General features: G+C 48.8%; 1 protein-coding gene across 5 annotated transcripts in view; it reads right to left on the bottom strand.

Moving 5' to 3' along the window:
• Window positions 1–20,904, bottom strand: part of MED24 (mediator complex subunit 24) — a 349,247-nt gene that overhangs the window by 176,250 nt on the left and 152,093 nt on the right. The gene's annotated exons all lie outside the window — the stretch shown is intronic.

Below are 20,904 nucleotides of genomic sequence, written 5' to 3'. Positions count from 1 at the left end.
AGGGACGAACCTGAACGTTACCTCCCCCCATCCCCTTGAATGGGCGATGTCGTACGAGAGACCATGAAGTTCACTAACTCGCTTGGCCGAGGCCAAGGAGAGTAAGAAAGCCGTCCTCCAAGACAGGTGGCGATCGGAGGCCTGGCGTAATGGCTCGAAGGGAGGTCTCTTAAGAGTCCTGAGGACTCGAACCACGTTCCAAGGAGGGGGTCTCACTTCCGACTGGGGGCAGGTAAGCTCATAGCTACGTATGAGTAAAGAGAGTTCTAGCGATGAAGAAATATCCACGCCCTTCAGTCTGAAGGCCAAGCTTAAGGCTGAGCGATAGCCTTTCACTGCCGAGACAGAAAGGCGCATTTCTTCTCGCAGATACACGAGGAAGTCCGCTATTGCTGGAATAGTGGCATCAAGTGGAGAGATACCCCTTCCACGACACCAACCACAAAAGACTCTCCACTTTGCTTGGTAGACTCCCTCAGAGGACCTTCGCAGGTGCCGAGACATTCTCTCCGCAACCTGTTGCGAAAAGCCTCTCTCCGCGAGGAGACGCTGGATAGTCTCCAGGCGTGAAGCCGAAGCGAGGCCACGGCCCTGTGAGGGACGCCGGAGTGGGGTTGTCTGAGAAGCTCGTGTCGTGGAGGAAGCTCCCTTGGGAGTTCCGTCAGGAGTTGCAGAAGGTCCGGAAACCATTCCACGTGATGCCATAGCGGAGCTACTAGAGTCATGGAACAGTTGACCGATAGTCTGGTCCTGTTGAGCACCCTTCTCATCAGACAGAACGGTGGGAAGGCGTACACGTCGATGTTGTCCCACCGTTGCTGGAAAGCATCTTGCCAGAGTGCCTTGGGGTCCGGGACTGGTGAGCAGTACAGGGGCAGCTTGAAGTTCAAGGCTGTCGCGAACAAGTCCACAGTCGGGGAACCCCACAAAGTCAGGACTTTGTTGGCTATCTGATGATCCAAAGACCACTCGGTACTCACTATCTGCGAAGCCCTGCTCAGACTGTCGGCGAGCACATTCCTCTTGCCAGGAATGAAGCGAGCTGATAGTGTTATCGAGTGGGTTTCGGTCCACCTTAGAGTCTCTACTGCAAGATGGGATAGCTGTTGCGAAAAAGTGCCTCCCTGCTTGTTGATATAAGCCACTACCGTGGTGTTGTCGCTCATCACCACCACGGAGTGACCCGCCAGGGACCGTTGGAACTGCTGAAGAGCCAGAAAGACGGCCTTCAATTCTAGCAGGTTGATGTGTAGGCACTTTTCTGATTCTGACCAAAGGCCTGAGGCCCTCTGGTTCAGAACGTGCGCCCCCCACCCTTCTTTTGACGCGTCCGAAAACAGAGTCAATTCCGGGGGGAGGACGAGAAGACTCACTCCCTTCCGCAGGTTCTCGTCGGCCAGCCACCACCGCAAGTCCGTCTGTTCCAGAGACCCCATTGGGATCAGAATGTCCGGGGAATCGGATCCTTGATTCCACCGGGACTTGAGCTGCCATTGAAGGGATCTCATCCTGAGGCGGCTGTTTGGAACCAGATGGGCCAGGGAGGATAGGTGGCCTAAGAGACGCAACCACGATTGGGCGGGGAGTTCTTTTCGCCTGTAGAAAGGTTCCGCCACCCTCCTCAGCCTTGCTATCCGGTCGTCTGAAGGAAAGGCTTTGTGGAGATTGGTGTCTATTAGCATGCCTAGATAAACCAGTCGTTGGGACGGCTGCAGAGAGGACTTCTCGAGGTTTACCACGATCCCCAGATCCTGGCAAAGATCCAGAAGCCTGTCTCGGTGCCGAAGAAGGGTCGACTCCGAGTCTGCTAGGATCAGCCAATCGTCCAGGTAACGAAGGAGACGAATACCGTTCCTGTGCGCCCAAGATGAAATCAGGGTGAACACTCTGGTGAACAGCTGAGGAGCTGTGGAGAGACCGAAACACAGCACCTTGAACTGGTAGATCTTGTTGTCTAGGCAGAATCTCAGGTATTTCCTGGAAGACGGATGGATTGGGATCTGGAAGTACGCGTCCTTTAGATCCAGTGTACACATGAAGTCTTGTGGTCTCACCGCAAGTCTGACTGTGTCTGCTGTCTCCATGCTGAACCGGGATTGTTTGACAAACCTGTTCAGAGGTGAGAGATCGATGACGGGTCTCCAGCCTCCAGTAGCCTTCTTTACAAGAAAGAGTCAACTGCAGAAGCCTGGGGAGCCATCCACGACCTCCTGGAGAGCACCCTTCTCGAGCATGGTCTCGACTTCAGCCTGAAGGGCCAGCCCCTTTGCCGATCCCGTGGCATAGGAGCTCAACGACACTGGATTCGCTGTCAGGGGAGGTTGAGATGTTGTGAACGGGACGCGATAACCTTGGCCGATCACTGAGACCGTCCAAGCATCGGCCCCGTGTTGCTGCCACCTGCGGACGCAACGCTGAAGGCATCCCCCCACAGGTGGACATGCAGGGGGACTGCCACCCCTAGGGCTTGCGGCCGCGGCCACCACCCCTAGGAGTCTTGCCTCCCCTGGAGGACTTACCGCCCCTCTTGACCTTGGCTGGAAAGGGCTGGGGCTTAGACACCACTCTCTTAGCTGCCGGTGCCTGTTTGGGAGCCTTACGAGGCTGTTGCTGCTGTTGTGGCGGGGCTGGAGGCTTATAGGGCCGAGTTGTAAGGGCCCTGTGGAGGAGGGAGTCCGTGCTGGATTTCCTCCACCTCTCAGCCGTTCGCTCCATGTCTTGAGGCTCAAACAGGCTCTCCCCCAGAAGGGAAGCATGTCGGAGCCTACACACATCTACGGCGGGGACCTTCGGATGGAATCTCTCGGACACAGCATCGCGACGCTTCAACACCGAGTTTGCCCACAGGGTGGTAACCTGGTGCGCCAAAAACTCGATGGAGCGGGTGCCCGAGAGCAAGAAGGTCTCTAGGGCCTTCCTATTGGTCTCCTTGGACAAGTCCTCCGATCGCAATAGGATGCCTAGAGATCCTAGCCAGAAGTCCAGCCACGAAGTGGCCTGCATGGCACACTTAGCGACCTTCTCGTGGTTAAGGATCTCTGCCGCCGAGAACGACACCTGCCGGGCAGAGAGTTTCTCAAGGGGAACTCCCTTCACCAGCTCCTCCACAGAGTGATGGAGAGGAAGAGCGAGGTTGTGCTCACCCAGGATCTCGAAATACCACCTCTGCTGAAGGCAAGGAGGAGGGATGAGCTTGTTCCCGGCAGTGGAACGACTGGAGGAGGCAAGAAGTGCGAGCTGAGCGTTGGCCCTAGCCCTGGCACTCTTCAGCCCCCGAGACCAGGGCAGAGCTGCACTGGTCTTAGGGGCCTTCCGAACGTCAAACACTTCATCCAGAATCGTGTCTTTGCCTTCACGGGGGGCGATGACTGGATCCGTAAGTCTGTTAAGTTGCCTTATCAGGCTTAGGACCTGCCAGAAGGCATGTTCGGACTCTTGCTGTTCTCCTCCCTGCGGGCTGGCAGCCAAGTCTCCTGCCCCAGGAATCTCTTCCTGGGGTGATACGTGGACATTCCCCTGGGTAGCCGTGGGTTCCTGACGAATCCTTGCAGAGGATTTAGGGACGGTCTTGGAATCCTTGGGTTCCCTCCTGGGAGGGATACAGGATCCCAACAACGAAGTTCGAGGGGCCCCTTCCTCACGAGACGATTCTCCTGCCTGAAGCGAAGTCTCCCCCCCTGGTGCCGAGGGGAAGACTACCGCCCCACTGGACTCACCTGAGGACGGAAAGGCCTCGTCCACGGGAGAAGGAGAGAGTACTCGTGCAGGAGAAGGGACCTTCGAGACCGACCTCTTGGGAACCAACTTCGCCCTGGGGGAAGTCACCACGAAGTCCACTCCTCTCTTTCTCTTCAGCGTAGGAGAGACAGCCGATGGTTTGTTACCCTGGCCGGCGAGTGCTGGTTTCATAACCCTCACTAACGCCCGTGCCAGCGGACCAAACCAAGTCTACTGCTCCAAGGACACAGAGTCCGAAATCCTCGCTAAAGGGAAAGGGATCGGGCGATCCTTTGGAGTGGACACGACGGTACCTGCCTGAAAAGAAGGTGGGGAAGAATGCTGTACTGACCTCTCTTCGTCCTGCACTACCAACCTGTGCTTGGATGGAGGTGATCCCGAGTGCCGTCTAGGAGCACGCGTCCCTGCTGCTACCACCGGCTGTGGAATTCGCCGCGAACGATGGTCGCGCGAAGGCGAATGGTCGCGCGGGAGCGCGGGCGCGCAGGTGGATAATCGCGCGGGCGCACAGGCGAGCGGTCGCGCGGGCGCGCAGGCGAGTGGTCGCCCGGGCGCGCAGGCGAGCGATCGCGCGGGCGCGCAGGCGAGTGGGCGCGAGGGTGGGCAGGTAAATGAACACGTGTCCGAGGCGACGAACGCAAGCGTTGGCGCGACGGCGAGGGATCGTGCTGCCGCGTAGGTGAGGAAGATCGCTGGCGATGTAGATCCACAGGCGATCGATGACGAGCTGGTGAGTGCAGTCGCTCAAGTTGGCGATGGCGCGATGTGGTATGTCGACGCACTGGTGTGCGATGGTGAGCAGCATGCGCAGGTGAATGACCGCGTAATGGTAAGCGATGGCGAGCAGCATGCGCAGGTGAATGATCGCGTGATGGGGTGCGATGGTGATCAGCATCCACAGGAGGGAGATCGTTCAGGGTCGTGCGATGAGGAGCAGCATGCGTAAGAGGGCGATCGTGCAGGGGCGAGCGATGGCGAGCAGCATGCGCAGGTGGCCGATCGCGTGATGGGGTGCGATGGTGATCAGCATCCGCAGGAGGGCAATCGTGCAGGGTCGTGCGATGGCGAGCAGCATGCGCAGGAGGGCGATCGTGCAATGGCGAGCGATGGCGAGCAGCATGTGCAGGCGGGCGATCGCACGATGCCGAGCTAGAAGCTGGCGAACCATGTTCCTTCAGGAGCGTTGGAGAACGTCGGCACGCTAGTTGTCGCTGTTGAATAGGCGATACTAAGATCGCCTGTGCGCGCTGGCAAGCAGGTGAACGCTGGCGAGGAGGTAATCGCTGGCGCGTAGGTGATCGCTGGCGAGCTGGTGATCGCTGGCGAGCAGAAGGTCGACGCGTGTCCTGTGAGAGGACAGGTGGCGCGGCGCGTTCACGAGCAGGAACGGGAAGATCGCTGGCGCGTTGGCGAACATGTGTTTTTGACACACGCGCAGCACGATGTTGTGTAGCCACAGGACCAGGCAGATGGTGAGCAGGGAGTTCAGCAGGAACTAAAGGGTGGTCAGAGACCGCAGGGCGAGGGTCCTCAAATGAGCGCTGACGCTCGGAAGAGAGCTGACGAGCAGGAGAGAGCTGGCGAGGGGGGCGAACATCAGGAGAGAGCCGACGAGCAGGAGAGTCTTGGCGAGCAGGAGATGGTCGACGAGCAGGAGAGCGCTGGCGAGCAGGAGAGCGCTTGTGCGCTAGCACTGCTCGCGTAAGGGAAGAATCCCTTAGCCCCGAAGGGACCGTTGCCCGTCGGGTGACGAGTTCTCCAGAAGGCGAAGATCCGGCAGGAGATGGTGAGCGGTCTGCAGAGAGGTTCAAGGAGGGCGGAGCAGTAGGTTGAGGCTGACGAGGAGAGTCCCGAGGACGAAGACCCAAAAAGGCGCCTCTTAGTCCCCCTGTAAGGAGAAGGGAGGCCCTTGTGGCGTAGAGGACGGTGAGCCTTACGGCGGAGGCGGCCTCGGGGGAGATCGTCGGGACCATCGGTCCTCCGAAGGGGAGTCTTCGTCAAAACACTTCCCTCAGAAGGAAGCTGAGCTGCAGTCGAGACCGAAGGACTCACTTCCCCCTTCGAAGGATGTACGGAAGGAGGAGGAGAGCCTTTAGCACCATCACCAGCAACAGCACCTGCGGCGGAAGGCCCAGCCACGTCGGAGGCCTCTGTCACCACGACGTCGACAATAGACAGAGGGTCTACCTCTGCTACCACCGGCGAATGCTTAACAGCGGCCCCCAACGAGACAAGGTCAATAAGAGCGACCCTGGAGGGCAAGCCCTTAAGCCCCAGGGACGACCAAATCTGTAAAAGATCATCACTGGATAAGGCATTATCAATAACCTCCCCCGGAGGAGGAGGGGGGAACCGCCTCGCTATGGGAGGCGACGCCCTCTCCCCCCACCGAAGGTCGGGAAACAGAACAAGGTCCTGCGCTCCCACTCGGCCGACTCTCCTTAGGAGGCGGACGAGGGGGAGCTTCGGAGGAGGTTTGGGCGGCGGAAGAAGAGTCCCGAGAACCTTCCTCCTTCAAGGCTAACCCCGGAGGAGAACGGTCTCTCTTGAACTTCTTCTTACGCCGACGGCCAAACCTCTCCCACTGGGAGGCAGACCACTCCCTGCACTCACGGCACATGTTCTCCTGGTCACACCGTCGGCCCCGACATTGAGGGCAGAGGGCGTGTGGATCCGTATTAACGTCCGACATGAAAGTCCCACAAGGACGGCCGGCAACTCCAGGGCATGTACGCATAGTAAAGAAAATAAATGAAGGTCAACTTCCAACCAACACACACACTGAAAAGAAAAAGCAGAAAATTAAAGGCTGTCACGAAGGCGATGAGCAGACACGTCTGATCACCGCCGAGCCAAAAGTGAAGTGAAGCAAGTCACCGGTGTGTGGAGGGGGGAGGGGTAGCAAGCTACCCTTCCCCACCCCCTGCTAACTAGCGCGGGGGTAATTAACCCTCGTTAAAAACTATTGGCTCGTCATTTCAGCTGCGCTAAAAGTAAACCCTTTGTAAATAGCGTGGTTTGTATTTCGGTTACGGAACAATTCATTATTTCATAACATAATAGAAAGCTGAAAATAATTGCAATGACAAAAACATCAGTAAAAATATAATACATATCAATTTATCATAGCCATCAAAATTAAAAACTTGCTAAGGATTCTGCTAATTTAAAAATTATCCCCAATAATTTTAATGTACCTAAAAATTTAAAAGCACACAATGAAAATAAGAAACATGAAATGTTAATACCTGATTTCAGTTATAACTATTACAGAGTAGAAAATCTAGTCTTTCTATGCTTATGCATGCTTAAAGCAATTCTGACCTTCACTTCCATAATAAAACAATAGTAGTTTAAGAGATCAAGGTCCTTCAATAACAAACATTAATTGGGATCAGTGGTAATCCAGGATATTTAAGTGGAAGAATAGGAAAACTAGTGAAATAAAAGGATATATCCTCACCTGTAGTTTCATAGTCTAACCTAACTTAGGGGCCTGATCATGTGGAGTGAGGATTACCTCATTAAGACCTAACATTTGAAATGATGTTTTCTTTTTATCTTCACTCTCTTCCACTCACAGACATCACCAACATTTTGCCTGGTAAGCCACAGTGTAGATGGCACTAAGGAGAATCAAACTCAAATTCCTCAGTTTGAACCGCAGGTTGGAAAATTGAATAAAGAGGAAAGGTGTGGAGACAGAAAATGGTTATGACATATAGTATATTTTGGAGAATGCTACAAATCTGCTAGTATCCCAACATTTCAAAATGAACAAAGCTAAACATTGAGGTCCAAAAAATTTGGGTAAGGCTTATGACGGTAAAGTCTGTGTAACTAAGAGATTTAGTGGATAGCTTCCTTACAGGACCTTGATTACAATATAAGTGTGTGTGTGTTTCCACCACACATCAAGCATAGGCATTCTAGTATTTGTCCACTGATCTTGGGGAAATGACTGAATATCAAATTATAAATATCTACCAATCATTGTCAACAGTGATCGAGTATATTCCCATAAGTATGTAGTCTTCTTAAGATTACTTCATGTATTATAGAATGTTTACAGCACTGAATTATTTACAGTAGATATTTTCTGGTCATTTTAAGGCTTCAAGTAATTAAAGGCAATTTTTGCATTTTATAAGGTTCCAATGTTCATCATCAGTTTCTGATTGTTGTCACCAACACTGTGCAGTTTATAGGGGTCCAATGCTTATCATCAGGGTCTGATTGTTCCACCAACACTGCAGTTTATTGATTGTTTTCACCAATACTGTAGTTTACAAGGTTCCACTGTTCATCATCCGTTGTACAGAACCTTTTATCACTTTTTATGTTCCCTTTGGTCTCTTTTTACCTAGCAGTTCAATATCCTTACCTTTTAAGTCTTTCACTTAATGTTGAGGAACAGATCTTAAGAGTATATTGGTGTCCTTGTTAAACTACTATATCATGACTGTGATAGTTTCACAAGATCTTATCACCCTTTTTTATATGAATTTGGTTATTCTGGTGATAATTACTTTTCTTGTAGATCCTTTATTTCCTTTCCTCACCGGGCTATTTTCCCTGTTGGAGCTCTCGGCCTTATAGCCTTCTGTTTTTTCCAATAGGGTTGTAGTTTAGCAAGTAGTAATAAAGGGATTTTGACGTAGGAAAAATCTATTTCTGGGCGAAGGACCTGTGCCGCCCAGTGAATAAGCTCCATTTAGCACTTATTCTTAGGTAATTTACTGCTAAATATACCAGAGAAAAAATGTAAAGGAGTGCTAGGTTAACTAGCTCGCTCACCTATTGGTGTCGGTATAAAATTGGGCGTATATTCCAGAGGTCCCGCACTATTTAGATTAATCCACGACAGAGAACCCCAATAGAGGAGAGCCGTTCAACCTCACTCGGTACTACTAACAATGCATCCGCTCAGAACCCAACTCCTTAGCACCCAAAGTTTGGGGACTCCAAGGGAGAGGAGCTGGGAGGGTTCACTGGGCGGCACAGGTCCTTCGCCCAGAAATAGATTTTTCCTACGTCAAAATCCCTTTTCTGGGCTCGAACCTGTGCCGCCCAGTGAATCTATACAAGAGAAAAATGTCACCAAACTTGCAAAATAAAGGAAAAAACATAAGCGTAAGGGAAATACAGGATGCTTTAATCAGAGATGAGTACCAAAAAACAATTATAAGGGTATCTTAAATATGAACATAAATCCAATAAGGTAGGTATAATAATGCCGTGAGTGATAATATATACAGATACTCAGGAGCATAAAATTTACAAATATAATAACAGTATTCAGGTGCGAGACCAACGAATACAATAGGGTATAAATGAGGCAGGTAAGAGGGAGATAAAGAGTCAAGGCATTAACCTGTGAGTTACTTGGGAGTAACTACGCTCCCTGCGGCTACTGTAGAAAATTTTAGGGCTTCCAAATGTTTAAGGTAGTGTTTCTTGAACACTGACGGTGATTTCCACCCTGTATACCTGGAAAGGTCTGTAAAATTCATGTGGTGAAAGAAGTTCACCGAGGTGGCAACCGCCCTGATATCATGTGCAAGAGGAAAAGAGTCAGGGTTAGCTTGTTTAATAAAATACAAAATTTGTTGCCTGATCCCTTTAATAGTAAAGGTACCGCCTTGTTCTCTAACGAATAGAGGCCCCGAGGAGTTAGAGGAGGTCCGGGATAAATAAGACCTAAGAGTAGTGACAGGGCACAGCGACGGATCTTGCGTGAGGGGAACAATTTTCCAGGAGGTCCATCTGTTTTGAGGGTCTTCATTCTTAGCCAAAAAGAATTTGTTAGGAGAAAGAAGGACCTCTCCTGAAGGCAGAAAGTCAATATGACCCGGGTCTCTCGACAAGGCTGCCAATTCAGAAATTCTTGCCCCGGAAGCCAAGCTCACTAGGAAAAGTGTTTTCCTGAGAAGGGGCATGTAATCACAAGAACTGTTAATGGTATCAGAAGCCAATTTGAGTACGTCATTAAGGAACCAGGTCACCGGGGTAGGACGAGTAACCGGTTTCAGTCTGGCACAAGCTTTCGGAATTGAAGCTAACAAAGAGTCGGTTAAGTCTATGTTAAAACCCACTAGGAAGATCTTTTTCAGAGCCGATTTAATAGTGGTGATAGTATTGGCTGCCAGACCTGATTCTAGTAAAGATCTAAAGAAAGTGACTGTAAGGTTCAAGTTCATACAGTTCACGTCTGAGTCTATTAAAAATTTTGCCAACTTTTTAACTGCAGAGTCATACTGGCGGATGGTGGAATCCCGTTTATCCGATTCTAGGAACAAGGTGTTTTGAGGATCAATATTGGCACCATGCATAGCCGCAAACTTCATAAAGTCCATAAAGTTAGGGCGCTCTGAATGTTTGAGAAAGCGTACACAACGCGTGTTTGTACTATCTGAGACAGGACCGGATTGGGTATCGGGTGAGGGTATAGTCTCAACTCCCGCAGGAGAGGATACCAGTTGCTCTTGGGCCAGTTGGGTGCGACCAAGGCTACTTGTCCCTTGAAGGATCTCAGTTTGTCTAGAACTTTCAGTAAAAGATTCACCGGGGGAAAGAGATAAATCTTTTCCCAGTTGTCCCAATTCTGTGACATGGCGTCTGTGGCGTAAGCCTGAGGGTCTAGATTGGGAGCCACATATACTCTCAATTTGTGGTTGGATTCCGTGGCGAAGAGGTCCACTTGGAGACCGGGAACCTGAGAGAGAATCCACCGAAATGACTTTAGATCGAGTGACCATTCCGATTCTAGAGGGGAGGTCCGGGACAGGGCGTCTGCCACTACATTCCGGACTCCTGCCAGGTGGACAGCTGAAAGATGCCAACGGTTTGAGGCTGCTAGGGAGAATATGGCTACTAGAACATGGTTCAGAGGCCCTGACTTTGACCCGCCTCTGTTGAGGCAGCGGACCACCACTTCGCTGTCGAGGACCAGACGAAGGTGTTGTTTCTTGGGAAGAGCGAGACGTTTCAGGGTTAGAAGAACTGCCATGGCCTCTAGCACATTGATGTGAAAATGGCGGAACAAGGGAGTCCAAAGACCTTGAACTTTCTTGAGCTGAGAATAGCCGCCCCAACCTGATAAGGATGCGTCTGTGTGAATGATTAATTCCGGAGGCGGAAATCGAAGGGGAACTGACTTTGACAGACTGTTTGCTCTTGTCCAAGGAAGAAGTCTTTCCCGTAGAATGGGAGGAAGGCGGACTTTCCTGTCCCGGAGCTTCCGGTTCGCCCTCGAACGCCAGACACAATTGATATCTTTCAATTTTGCCTTCAGAAGAAGATCCGTCACTGAGGCAAACTGAAGGGACCCCAGAATCTTCTCTTGGAGTCGTCTGGAACTTACTTTGTCTTTGAGAAAGCGTTTGGTGTTCCTTGCAATCTCTAACCTCTTGGGTCTGGGAAGACACAGAGTATGAGATATAAGATCCCATTGCAGGCCGAGCCATTGGAACTTCGATTTTGGAAGAAGACGGGACTTCTTGAAGTTGATCTGGAAGCCTAGAGACTGAAGATAATGGATGACTTTGTGAGTGGCTTTTAGGCAATTTTGGGAGGTGTCTGACCAAATGAGCCAGTCGTCCAGATAGGCTACTACTTGAATCCCTTGATTCCTGGGTTCCTGAACAGCGACTTCTGCTAGCTTTGTGAAGATCCTTGGGGCGATGTTGAGCCCGAAAGGCATCACCTTGAAGGAGTAACTTTTGTCCCCTAAGCGAAAGCCTAGGTACGGACGGAAGTGTCTCGCTATCGGGACGTGATAGTAGGCGTCTGTAAGATCGATAGAGGTGGTGACGGCCCCACGGGGAAGTAAGGTCCGCACCTGCGAGACGGTAAGCATTCGAAACTTGTCGCATTGAATGGACAAGTTGAGAAGGGATAGATCTAGAATCACTCTTCTCTTGTCTGAATCCTTCTTCGGGACACTGAACAGCCGACCTTGAAACTTCAGATGTTTCGTTTCTTGTATGGCGTTCTTTTGTAAAAGATCCTGGACAAATTCGACCAGGTCCGGAGTGGAATGTTGACGAAATTTGTTCGGAGGAGGAGGTCCTTGAATCCAACTCCACCCCAGTCCCTTGGAGATGATACTGAACGCCCAGGGACTGAACCTCCATTTGTTGCGGAAGGCATAGAGCCTCCCCCCTACCTGCTGCACCTCAGTATTGGTTTGAGGAGTTGCCTCCACGTCCGCCTCGGAAGTTCTTTCCTCTGCGAAAGGCTCTTCCCCTGCCTTTGTTCTGGTTAGAGCCACGGTGGTAGCCTCTACCTCTACCATAACTCTGGGAAGAGCTATGAGCCTCGTAAGACTGGTTAAAGGCAGGGGAAGTGTCGGAGGCACCAGAAAGCTGGCTCTTAGGTAGCAGAACGGTGACATAGTCATCCGAAGGAGCCCGAGAGGTGGAAGGCTGTGCAGGGACAACAGAAGATGGAGGAAGAGGCAGCCGGAAGTTGGATGAAGCACTCTGTTGTTGCCTGAACTGGGTGGAGGTATATGGTCTAAGCTTCTTCCTACCCCGGGCTTGATAATTTGCGGGGTCATACTTGCGTTTAGGGGTCAAACCCCAACGGGCTTTAAGGCTCTGATTAACCCTAGTGGCCTCCGCCAAGACTTCCTCTACGAGATCCTCGGGGAAGAGATTTGAACCCCAACAGGAGGACCGGATGAGTTTATTAGGTTCATGCCTAATCGTCGCTTCAGCTAGGACATGCTTGCGACATCTGCGTTTAGCAGTAGCGAAGTCATATACAGTGAACCCTCGTTTATCGCGGTAGATAGGTTCCAGACGCGGGCGCGATAGGTGAAAATCCGCGAAGTAGTGACATCATATTTACCTATTTATTTAACATGTATATTCGGACTTTTAAAACCTTCCCTTTTACGTAGTACTGTTAACAAACCACCCTTTAATGTACAGAACACTTAATGCATGTACTACAGCACCCTAAACTAAAACAGGCACAAATATTAAAGGCGATTTTATATCATGCGTTTCCTAAACACCTAAAAAGCACGATAAAAAATGGCAACCATTGTTTTGTTTACGTTTATCTCTGATTATAATGAAGAAACAAACGCATTTACACATCTATGTATAGGTTAGTTTTTGCATCAATTATATTGATTATTCAGTACAGTATGTTGATTTGGTTATTACTAATGTTTTACTTAATTTTTCTTAGGACTTCCAAATGAAATGTTTTTGTTTATGACGCTGCCTGAAACGACGGCGTCATGACGTACGTTCAGTTAACAAACTAAGGAATTTAACGCCATGATGAAAGTGATAAATAATGATATTACAGTAAAAGCTTTTATAAAATATGTTATTACAAATATTATTTACCGTATCTATATAAAATCATACATACGTAGCAAAGCAGGAAAACAATCTATGAGAGAGAGAGAGAGAGAGAGAGAGAGAGAGAGAGAGAGAGAGAGAGAGAGAGAGAGAGAGAGAGAGAGAGAGAGAGAGTTGTTTTACATACGTAAATGTAAATTTTAAACAAACAAAAAAAAAGCCCCATTTCATATAAAATAGATTACAAATATTTTACTTTATCATATTACAGTAGTCTGTATAATACTGTAAAGTTCAGTACAGTATGTTGTTGTTATAGTCGTGGTGATGAAATTCTCACGAAACAAAAACGCCATTTGATTACAACAGCTGATTCATTCTCTCTCTCTCTCTCTCTCTCTCTCTCTCTCTCTCTCTCTCTCTCTCTCTCTCTCTCTTCGTGTTATACAATACTTACATTTAGATGAAGAAACTAAAATTAGTTTTCTTAGTGTCAATTAAATACGAAACGAAAAAATTAGGCCGAGTCTACATCCATTTCAATCATAGCTAAAAATGTTATTTTTATTAATAAAATAAATTTTTGAATATACTTACCCGATAATCATGTAGCTGTCAACTCCGTTGCCCGACAGAATTCTATGGAGGGATACGCCAGCTATCACAATACTAGAAGGGGGTGTATTTACCAGCGCCACCTGTGGCCAGGTACTCAAGTACTTCTTGTTGACACCTCCTCAATTATTCCTCGGTCCACTGGTTCTCTATGGGGAGGAAGGGAGGGTCGATTAAATCATGATTATCGGGTAAGTATATTCAAAAATTTATTTTATTAATAAAAATAACATTTTTCAATATTAAACTTACCCGATAATCATGTAGCTGATTCACACCCAGGGGGGTGGGTGAAAACCAGTGTACAAGATTAAAGGATAGCTAAGTATCCCATATTTCATATAATCAGTTATCCACAATAACAATGAAATAATAAGTACCTGGTAAGGAAGTCGACTTGAACCGTTACTCTGCCTTTAATAAGATCGTCTTCCTTACTGAGCGCAGCGTTCCTCTTGGGAGGCTGAATCAACTCAAAGGTGCTAAAGTATACAGGGCTGCAACCCATACTAAAGGACCTCATCACAACCTTTAACCTTGGCGCTTCTCAAGAAAGAATTGACCACCCGCCAAATCAACAAGGATGTGGAAGGCTTCTTAGCCGACCGTACAACCCATAAAAAGTATTCAAGAGAAAGGTTAAAAAGTTATGGGATTATGGGAATGTAGTGGCTGAGCCCTCGCCTACTACTGCATTCGTTGCTACGAATAGACCCAGGGTGTAGCAGTACTCGTAAAGAGACTGGACATCTTTGAGATAGAATGATGCGAACACTGACTTGTTTCTCCAATAGGTTGCATCCATAACACTCTGCAGAGAACGGTTCTGTTTGAAGGCCACTGAAGTAGCCACAGCTCTCACTTCATGTGTCCTTACCTTTAGCAAAGCAAGGTCTTCTTCCTTCAGATGAGAATTTGCTTCTCTAATCAGAAGCCTGATGTAGTAAGAAACTGAGTTCTTAGACATTGGTAGAGAAGGCTTCTTGATAGCACACCATAAGGCTTCTGATTGTCCTCGTAATGGTTTTGACCTTTAGATAGTACTTAAGAGCTCTAACTGGGCAAAGTACTCTCTCCAGTTCGTTCCCCACCATGTTGGACAGGCTTGGGATCTCGAACGACTTAGGCCAAGGACGGGAAGGAAGCTCGTTTTTAGCCAAAAAACCGAGCTGTAAGGAACATGTAGCCGTTTCAGATGTGAAACCTATGTTCCTGCTGAAGGCGTGGATCTCACTTACTCTTTTACCTGTTGCTAAGCACACGAGGAAAAGAGTTTTTTAATGTGAGGTCCTTAAAAGAGGCTGATTGGAGCGGTTCAAATCCTGATGACATTAGGAACCTTAGGACCACGTCTAGATTCCAGCCTGGAGTGGACAACCGACGTTCCTTTGAGGTCTCAAAAGACCTAAGGAGGTCCTGTAGATCTTTGTTGGAGGAAAGATCCAAGCCTCTGTGGCGGAAAACCGCTGCCAACAAACTTCTGTAACCCTTGATCGTAGGAGCTGATAGGGAGCTTACGTTCCTTAGATGTAACAGGAAGTCAGCAATCTGGGTTACATTGGTACTGGTTGAGGAAAACTGCATTGGCCTTGCACCAGCTTCGGAAGACTTCCCATAAAGACTGATAGACTCTGAGAGTGGATGTCGTCCTTGCTCTGGCAATCGCTCTGGCTGCCTCCTTCGAAAAGCCTCTAGCTCTTGAGAGTCTTTCGATAGTCTGAAGGCAGTCAGACGAAGAGCGTGGAGGTTGGGAGTACCTTCTTTACGTGAGGTTGACGCAGAAGGTCCACTCTAGGAGGAAGAGTCCTGGGAACGTCGACCAGCCATTGCAGTACCTCAGTGAAACATTCTCTCGCGGGCCAGAGGGGAGCAACCAACGTCAGCCGTGTCCCTTTGTGAGAGGCGAACTTCTGAAGTACCCTGTTGACAATCTTGAACGGCGGGAATGCATACAGGTTGAGATGGGACCAATCCAGCAGAAAGGCATCCACGCGAACTGCTGCTGGGTCTGGAATCGGAGAACAATACAAGAGGAGCCTCTTGGTCATCGAGGTAGCGAATAGATCTATGGTTGGCTGATCCCACAGGGCCCAAAGTCTGCTGCAAACATTCTTGTGAAGGGTCCACTCTGTGGGGAAGACCTGACCCTTCCGGCTGAGGCGATCTGCCATGACATTCATATCGCCCTGAATGAGCCTCGTTACCAGCGTGAGCTTTCGATCTTTTGACCAAATGAGGAGGTCCCTTGCGATCTCGAACAACTTCCTCGAATGAGTCCCTCCCTGCTTGGAGATGTAAGCCAAGGCTGTGGTGTAGTCGGAGTTCACCTCCACCACCTTGTTAAGCTGGAGGGACTTGAAGTTTATCAAGGCCAAATGAACTGCCAACAACTCCTTGCAATAGATGTGAAGTGTCCTTTGCTCCTGATTCCATGTTCCCGAGCATTCCTGTCCGTCCAGTGTCGCACCCCAGCCCGTGTCCGATGCGTCCGAGAAGAGACGGTGGTGGAGGACTGAACAGCCAATGGTAGACCTTCCTTGAGAAGAATGCTGTTCTTCCACCACGTTAGAGTAGACCTCATCTCTTCGGAAACAGGAACTGAGCCCGTCTCTAGCGTCATGTCCTTTATCCAGTGAGCAGCTAGATGATACTGAAGGGGGCGGAGGTGGAGTCTCCCTAACTCGATGAACAGGGCCAGCGATGAAAGTGTCCCTGTTAGACTCATCCACTGCCTGACTAAGCATCGGTTCCTTCTCAGCATGCTCTGGATGCATTCTAGGGATTGGAAGATCCTTGGGGCCGACGGACAAGTCCGAAAAGCTCGACTCTGAAGATCCATACCCAAGGAGACAATGGTCTGGGATGGAACGAGCTGAGACTCCTCAAAATTGACCAGGAGGCCCAGTTCCTTGGTCAGATCCATAGTCCATATGAAAATCTCCAGACAGCGACGACTTGAGGGAGCTCTTAAAAGCCAGTCGTCTGACGGAGCCGGACACAAGATCATGATACTGCTGCACAGTCTGTAAACTGTCAATCATGGGCAAGCGAGGAAGTACAGTGACAACCCGAATCTGTCTAGACTGTCTGGGTCGTACAGACAACTCCTTAACGGGTTGCTGAGGTTGCCCACTGCGTCACAACAAGTCCCTTCTGTTGGTTGTTGAACGTCTTCCCCGTGACACATTGACTCCGTAAACAAAAAATCCTCTAACAAGGACTAAGCTTGGACTGCATGTCATGCAACACAGCTCAAGGTCTATGGGAGCAGGTGTGGTAACAGACGGGATTAGCGGCTGAAGTGTAACCATTACCTTCCCTGTAAGCATGTTATGCTTAAATAAAAGTCCATAAGAGGTTATGCAGCTAAAGGCTCCCTCCAAATGACAGAGTCCTCAAGGGAATATCAGAAGGAGGGAGAAAAGAACTTTCTCATCTACAGGGACCTTATCCTAGAAAAGCTAAGTTCTCTGAGTGAGGGTTCACTGGTGCAAAGCAGCAGACTAGAAGGCAACGTTATGAAACTGCTTGACAGTCTAGTGAGTTGGCAACAACCCAAGATGTGTTGAGAAGCATGCGGTAAGGTATGCAGAGCATGATGTATGCAGTTCATGCTGAATGCAGAGCATGCTGAATGCTGAGCATGTAGGAAGTAGAGCCTGCTGTAAGCAGAGCCTGCTGAAAGGAAAGCAGAGCGTGTGCATGGCGTTTAACATTTCTCAGAAATTCCATGACCAGTGCTAGAGTGCTTAATGCATGCTTGCATGGGGTTTAAACCATGGTATGCTGAACAGCAGAGTCAGAACGAGCTGGAACAACAACAGAGGTTTCCTCAACTTGAGGGAAAACCTGAGGTTCAGACTGCATAGGCTGAACAACAGACGGAGCAGAAGGCAGGTGCAAGGGTGAAGGAGGTTGACTCCTAGCAAGAGTTGCACCCAAGGATTGTACCAGCTGAGCGGAGGACGGAGGCGGAGTAGTCCGTTCCTGTTCCTGAGAGATGAGTGGAGCATGAGAAGGTTGAGGCTGCGCAGAACAAGGTAAAGTTCTAGCAAGCTGAGGCTCCTGAGGCGCAAGTGCATGGTGTAGATGAGCTTGCCTAGATGAGGGTTGAACTCGGTGCAGCGCTGGTTGAGCAGACAGACTCACGGAGGGGAGAGGTTGTTGTACCCCAACCGAGAGTTGCACCACTGGAGGAGCAGCAAGGGGAGGAGGAGGAAGAGTGTAACTCTCCTGATCCCAAAGCAAGGGTTGCCTTAAAGAAGGCTGAGGCTGAACAACACTGTGAACAGCAAACTCCGAAAGTGGTTCAACATCGTACGCCTGGCAGATGGAGCTGCGACTGGGTGCAGCGAGTGCAGGCGGGTGCAGCACAGGCTGAACGGGTGCAGGAGGTTGGTGCACCACCGGTGCAGGCGGGTGCAGCATAGGCTGAACGGGTGCAGGAGGTTGGTGCACCACCGGTGCAGGCGGGTGCAGCACAGGCTGAACGGGTGCAGGAGGTTGGTGCACCACCGGTGCAGGCGGGTGCAGCACAGGCTGAACGGGTGCAGGAGGTTGGTGCACCACAGGTGCAGGAGGTGCAACACTCTCAGCACGACACTCACGCATCAAGTCCGAAAGCTGTGCTTGCATGGACTGTAGTAGAGTCCACAACATCATACGCCTGGCAGATGGTACTGTGATCAGGCGGAGCGAGTGTAGGAGGAGGGAGTGTAGGCGGAGGCGGTGGAGCAACACTCTCAGCCCGACACTCACTCATCAAGTCCGAAAACTGTGCTTGCATGGACTGTAGTAGAGTTCACAACATCGTACGCCTGGCAGATGGTGCTGCGACCAGGCGGAGCAGGTGCAGGCTGGGCGAGCACAGGTGCAGCGAGAACAGGTGGAGGGAGTGCAGGCGGTGCAACACTCTCAGCCCGACACTCACGCATCAAGACCGAAAGTTGTGACTGTATGGACTGCAGTAGAGTTAACTTGGGGTCGGCAGACACTAAGTTCTGCTGAGGTAAAGCCTTAACAGCAGAGATCTGTTGTGGCAGAACCTTACTCCTCTAAGTCGGAGTGTAATCAACTGATGACTTAGGAGAGTCAGAGCTAACCCAACGACTGCATTCGGGTTGTGAACTTTAACTTCGTACGTCTGGCATAGGTCTGGACTTAACGTTTAAGAAGTCTTGAGACCTGAGACCAGCGTTACTCTGCCTTTATTTTCTCCCCTAATCTCTTCTGCAGACGAGCAAAATAAGGGCTCAATCGTCTGCGGGTGGGAGTGACGGTCTCGGTAAGACACGCCCACAACCACCGAGAATACTTCTGTGCGCCGATCAAGGCCTGCTGAACCCTTATGCCCTTCGACATTGCTTCTCCCCTGGGCTTGGGAGCTTGCAAGAGGTCCCGGACTGGGAGGACGACTGGCGCGCACAAAAGTACCCTCACGCACTAATCACTTATCACTTTGATTTCTGTTTGCACTTATTTCACTGAACTCGAAACTAAAGTGGTTTGTACCTGAAATACGCAATTCTATCCTTTCTCAAAGTTAGTAATTGCGAAAACAGAATTACAATGTAACAGAAAAATCTAATGAAAGATAAATCAGTGGTTGGAAAGAGACTAAACACTAGATCACTCTAGAAACGTTTAGTTTCTTCCCCTAAAGAGACTAGGGAGAAGAGCAAAAATCGATAATGACGTTACTCGTACGCCTGGCAGGCTTGAATGAAACGTTTATCCTCTTTCTCCCTCCGTCTCTATCTCTCTCTCTCTCTCTCTCTCTCTCTCTTGACTTAGAACCTGAGAGAAGACCCCCAATCATATATATCGTTAAAACATATTATTGTTAAAGGAAAAAACTGAAAAGTTCCTTTATTAGGATCAAAACCATTAAGTTAAGAAAGAATGAACAAAACGCTAGACACGGTTACTCTTACTGCAACGTGAAACCGTGAACATTCTTTCTCTATCGTAACGAAAGAGTGCAAGTTGAACGTTCTGAACGTCAACAACTGCAGAGACAAAACAAAACGTTAGTTCAGCTTTGAAAACAGTACGAGACTGTCAAAGAAAATCTTTCAAACTCTGTGGCGGAAATAGCATAATATGTTAACAGGTAAAACCGAAATGACGGGCTCAAAGTTTATTAACTTCGGTAAAAGACCGCCTACTATTAGGAAGGTCGAATATAAACAAATATAAAAATTAATTTTAATGAGTTTATAATAAAAGGAAGTTAATCGAAGAGGCCTATAAGAGGCGGAGAGATATAAAATAAATCTATAACTTTGTTAAGCAAAATTAAGAAAGAGAGTCTATACTCTCTTAGACACCAACACTTCCGTCTAAGGGAAGGGTCGGCCATTGAAAGGTGAACGAGAGTTCATACTCTCTCGTCACCAAAAATAATCAAAATTAATCAAATTAATTCCAAAAGCTAACTAAGCTAATATAGAAGTTTTCCAGTAAAGCGACAGCCGAAATCAAAGAGAAATACTTCACCAAAGTCGTGAAAATACTCCAAGAACATAAGCGTATCCCAGAACGTCTTGCCGGAAGCACGACAGAGGAATAATTGAGGAGGTGTCAACAAGAAGTACTTGAGTACCTGGCCACAGGTGGCGCTGGTAAATACACCCCCTTCTAGTATTGTGATAGCTGGCGTATCCCTCCATAGAATTCTGTCGGGCAACGGAGTTGACAGCTACATGATTATCGGGTAAGTTTAATATTGAAAAATACGGCATCCGATTTCATCAGCAAACCACTATTTTTTGGGAAATATAATTTTATTCTAGAAAATTGCCACTCTTTAAATAGTTAATTGCACATTGAGAAAGCGTGTACTTTTGTTTTTAAATTTCGGGTGTGTTTTAAAAATCGAGTATTGTTGACTTCTTTTTGTTTTACTTTTGGCTGTGATTAGATCAGCTGTCATCTAGCTGCCGCTCTTGAGTGTGTACGAATACACTAACAAAATATCATTTATACCATTTCTTAACTTATTCAAACCGTCTACAGTATACAGTTGATATTACATAAGCACCAATGTGTTATAACCTATAAAATTTTTTTGGTTATTACATTTAACCCCTCTCTCTCTCTCTCTCTCTCTCTCTCCTCTCTCTCTCTCTCCTCTCTCTCTCTCTCTCTCTCTCTCTCTCTCTCTCTCTCTCTCTCTCTGTGGGCTACTTTTCACTACCTCCCATTCCTTACCTCTCTCTATCTCTCTAAC

This window comes from Palaemon carinicauda, chromosome 1, assembly GCF_036898095.1.
Source record: "Palaemon carinicauda isolate YSFRI2023 chromosome 1, ASM3689809v2, whole genome shotgun sequence".
In the NCBI taxonomy this organism is placed as follows: domain Eukaryota; kingdom Metazoa; phylum Arthropoda; class Malacostraca; order Decapoda; family Palaemonidae; genus Palaemon; species Palaemon carinicauda.
Note: the sequence above shows the minus strand (reverse complement) of the source record. Positions and strands in the feature narration are given on the sequence as shown.